The sequence below is a fragment of the Zea mays genome, chromosome 2 (assembly GCF_902167145.1).
Source record: "Zea mays cultivar B73 chromosome 2, Zm-B73-REFERENCE-NAM-5.0, whole genome shotgun sequence".
NCBI lineage: Eukaryota > Viridiplantae > Streptophyta > Magnoliopsida > Poales > Poaceae > Zea > Zea mays.
Window position 1 is genome coordinate 136,386,602 of NC_050097.1, and position 4,853 is coordinate 136,391,454.

At 44.5% G+C, this 4,853-nt stretch overlaps 1 long non-coding RNA gene across 2 annotated transcripts; it reads right to left on the reverse strand.

Annotated features, from left to right (window-relative positions):
* Positions 1 to 2,836: 2,836 nt before the first annotated feature.
* On the reverse strand, positions 2,837 to 4,625 carry LOC103646995 (uncharacterized). Of its 2 annotated transcripts, none has more exons than XR_002267282.2 (3): positions 4,543 to 4,625; positions 3,588 to 3,915; positions 2,837 to 2,946 (listed from the first exon to the last, which is right to left on the reverse strand). It is a non-coding gene; the product is annotated as an uncharacterized lncRNA (long non-coding RNA). The 2 variants fall into 2 exon arrangements; XR_562594.3 differs by having other exon boundaries at positions 3,588 to 3,652; positions 4,543 to 4,569.
* Between the last annotated feature and the right edge of the window lie 228 nt (positions 4,626 to 4,853).

Consider the following 4,853-nt stretch of genomic DNA (forward strand, 5'->3'; position numbering starts at 1 on the left):
GTGACTCTGTCTGCAGTCTCAAGGATTTGCGCTTGTTTCTCTGTGTAGGTCAAGTCTTCCTGGACTTCAAGACCCTCCACTGGCAACTGCTCTTTTGGCACTCGCAGACACTTCTTCATCTGAGACACATGAAAGACATCATGCACGGCAGACAAATTCTCTGGCAGACTAAGCTGATAGGCCACTTCTCCACGCCTCGAGAGAATTTGGTGCGGGCCAATGTAGCGGGGTGCTAGCTTGCCTTTGACTTCGAACCTTCTGACTCCTCTGATCGGTGACACTTTCAGATAGACAAAGTCTCCGACTTCGAAACTCAGCTCTCTTCTTCTTGTGTCAGCATAACTTCGCTGCCTCGATTGCGCTATCTTCAGATTCTCTCGAACCATCCTGATGTTCTCTTCAGCTTCAAGCAAAATGTCTGGCCCAAACACCTGCTTTTCTCTAGGCTGATCCCATTGCAACGGAGTTCTACAACTCCTCCCATAAAGCGCTTGAAATGGTGACATCTTCAAACTGGCCTAGTAACTGTTGTTATAGGAAAACTCTGCATAAGGCAATCGCTTATCCCATCCGGACTGATCTTGCAACGCACAGGCTCTCAATATGTCCTCAAGAATTTGATTGGTCCTTTCGGTCTGACCATCTGTCTGCGGATGATAAGCTGAACTGAAATTCAGATGTGTGCCCAAGGCTTCATGCAACTGCTGCCAGAAATGAGAGGTGAACTGTGTTCCTCTGTCTGACACTATCTTCTTTGGTACACCATGAAGACAAACGATCCGAGACATATACAACTCTACCAATACTGCACTGCTGTAGTTGGTCTTGACAGGTATGAAGTGGGCTAACTTGGTCAAGCGGTCCACTACTACCCAAATGGAATCGTAGCCGGCTCGAGTACGAGGCAATCCGACTATGAAATCCATACCGATTTCATCCCATTTCCACTGAGGGATTTGCAACGGTTGCAATAATCCAGCTGGTCTCTAGTGCTCTGCCTTGATTTGTCGACAACTATCACACATTGCCACATGCTCTGCGATTTCCCTCTTCATTCCGTACCACCAGAATTTCTTCCTCAGATCTTGATACATCTTCTCACTACCAGGGTGAATCGAATAGGCTATCTCATGAGCTTCCTTGAGAATCAACTCCCGAATAGACTGGACATTGAGAACGCACAAGCGGTCTTTGAACCATATCACACCTTCTGCATCTTCCCGAAAATCTTTGCCTCTGCCGTCTAGAATCAGTCGCCGGATCTCACTGATCTTCTCATCGTTCTTCTGCGCTTCTTTGATTTCTCGCTCCAAGGTAGGTTCCAACTCAACTGTGACTCCTCGCGAATTGTTCAGAAATCCGAGACTCAACTTGTCAAACTCCTTGGCCAACTCATAAGGCATCAGACGAGCGACCATCAGGTTGACTTGACTCTTCCTGCTCAAAGCATCTGCCACTACGTTCGTTTTGCCTGGATGGTAGTGAATCTCCAACTCAGTCTTTGATCAACTCTAACCATCTTCGCTGCCTCATATTCAACTCTGACTGAGTGAATATGTACTTCAGACTCTTGTGGTCTGTGTAAACATCGCATTTCTGTCCATACAGATAGTGCCTCCATGTCTTCAGTGCGTGAACCACTACTGCCAACTCTAGGTCATGGATTGGGTAATTCTTCTCATGAACTTTCAGCTATCGGGACGAGTAAGCCACAACTCTTCCCTCTTGCATCAACACGCATCCCAAACATGGTGTAACAAACATCACAATACACCGAGAAGGGCTTGTGCACATCAGGCAAGACTAGGACAGGCGCTGTCACTACACGACAGTTTACTTACAGCGACCTACGGTTGGTTGCTAAAACGACCTTCAGCGACCTACGGTTGGTCGCTAAAAACTTTTAGCGACCCATAAGGATGGTCGTTGTAAGTGCCGTCGCTAAAGGCTTTAGCGACCGACATCTTTTTAGCGACCGACCCTCCGTTGCTAATATTGTATATTTAGCGACCAACCGTGGGTTGTTGTACTATAGATTTAGCAACCAATCGTGAGTCGTTATACTATACATTTAGCAACCAACAGAAAGTTGCCCCTAATTATAGTCGTTAATAACGATAATATACCATTAATTAGCTTTCAACAACTGTTATATATACAAAAGCATCACAAATCACCAATTTTTATACACATAATCACATAGATATACAAATTTAATTAGTATTGCACAATGATAGATCCACATCACATAAACAATCATCCCCAATAGTTGTACTGTTGGAAATCGAAATAGCAAAATACAAATGTTCTTAACTATATTTTCAGTAATCTGAAGGACTAGCCAAACAGCTTTAACTATCCTTCGAGTACTCTGAAGATTCTAATTACAATAATGTGCACCCGTGATGAATCAAGCAAAGAATAGACTGGCTTGAAAGGAGGACATGATAAGGAGACTTGTACACGAGCAAGTAGCTCAGAATAGGAATTATCTTCTTGACCATGTAAGATGCATCTCGCAATACTGAGAAGTGGTCAACTCTACTGATGCAACCATCAGGCTCCTGTTATTCCAGATCCCTGAAAAACAAGATAGACAGCTACTAAACTTCAGACAGCTACTAAACTTCAGATAGCTGTAAGAAAACAATATGTCCACGCAGATGTAACTCTAAAATGAGGGCAAATAAATAAAAAATTGGCTACACACTGAAACCACGCCTTACAGATATAACAGCGTTATAGCTCTCAATGCAGGTTATAGTCAGCTAAAACTGAAATAGCAAACTACTTGTAAAAGACACCTGAAAAGAACCATACCTGGGGCCTCCATTTTCGTGTAGCTATGTGCAAAGCAGTATTTCCCTTCTTGTCCCGCACATTGAGGGCTAGTTTGGCAACCAAGGTTAATTAACCCGGAGATAAATTCCACTCCATGTAGGATTCCTGGACAACCATAATCCAGGGAAAATATCACAGCTAGGGTGGGATTCCCTTTTGCTCTTTGGAATAAAGTGACAGGGAAGTTAGTCACTGTTGACCCCTCAGCTACTTGGATTAGAATGACGCCAAGCAGCATATGACTTCAAACGAAATAACTAGTTTCCTTTCCAATCAGCAAGCATGGAGTATATGGACATCAAACTAACTCCCAGGAACATCATATGGATGTATTCCTTTATCTATACACAAAGTATCATGTAGCAGATTGAAGCAAAGGATTTTTATTTTATCGGGAAAGAAGAGCACCTGATAAGAACACATATACATGGTGGAGTCTTCCTATTCTCGGTATTGAGAGTGGAACACTTTTTATACTTTCAGCAGTATAAACTAAGGGCCTATTTAGATAACTTGAATTAATTATTTGCATGGTTAATGAACACCTAATTCTGCTACCTGATTCTACTATTCCACAGGAGTATGAAAGCACGTGTTCTGTCTGTACTAGAGCTCTATTGTAGAGCTAGCTAGACTAGATAATATAGAAAGGCTCACAGTACAATTTCCAACTCATGAATGTATTGAGAAACAATTCTTGATAATAGAAAAAATATACTATTATGTGAAAATAAACTTAGACATACATCTTTGCAACTTCAACAATGCATTCTCGGCAGGTAAGTATGAAAGTTTCAACTTTTTTATATCACTGCAAGACAAAAATCAAATAGTTAGGTTTAAAATCAGCTAACATGAACAAGCAAGAAACTAGTCTTTGAATATTAAACCATCCTATTGGCATTATAAATGAATGGCCTGATAATGACTCTACGGTACTGTACTAGAGTACAAATAATGTAGCTGTGTCTTTCTACGGTACTGAAGCTCACTAGTCCCAACAAAAATTCCTGACAACTGTAATCCATTCTAGGACTAGTAGATTTAGAGTCACATGCTCATAGCACCTCACACCTGCCAATCAAACCAAACGAATTGAAGCTTACAACAGAGAAAACAACCCATTGAATCCTACAGTAAAAGAGTAAAGAGTGAGGGTCCCTCTCGTCCCAAATCTGCAGACACGTAAACAACCCATTGAATCCTACAGTAGCAATGCAAACAAAGAGATGCCTGAATCGTATATCCTATAATAACACTCTTGCTAGGTTTCACACTCATCTTCTGTTAATAGAAGAAGCGTGTGGTGCAGCCGTGCAGGGATCTGGAAGCAAGTAAAGTACAAAAGAGAAATACGAAGCAGATCTGATCCGAATTTGGTGACGCCGTGGTGCAGGATGGCGACAGAAGGGGGATCCTAGCTAGAGGCGGAGGCCGCCAAGGCGAGGTTGTCCGGGCGTCATCGGTCCACACCCGGTCGTCCGTGTTGGTTCACACGCAGTGCAAGCGGCTAGGAGCAGCGCCAGAAGTGGCAAGGCGGATAGATCAAACATCAAGCAGTGCCCCCGCGTGGATTTGTGGGGAGAAGGTGTCAGCAGTAGCACGCAGGTGGGGAAGGGAGCGGTCGAGCAAAGGGTGGGTGTCACCAGCAGCAACACAAGGTTGGTGGTGATGATGTCCCGTGGAAAGAGGTGAACTTACCCCAGCGGAGGTTGCTGGTGATGATGTCCCGCGGAAGGCGATCGGTGGAGGGGCCGCGGCGATGGAGATCGCATGCAGCGCCGCCATCTGTGCGAGACGAGAGGAAGAACGAGCCGGGATACTCGCCCAACGACGAGCGAGCAGCATACTGCGCAGGGCTGGAGGCAGGGCGAGGGCGCGATACGGCTAGGGTTGAGGGCGGAGGCAGCATGGTGGCGCCGTCGGGAGAAGGGGAGAAGAGGAGGTAGGGTTTGCTAGTTTTTAATAGAAGTGATTTCGATTTGGACGAGTTGCTGAGTTGGGCCTGTTCG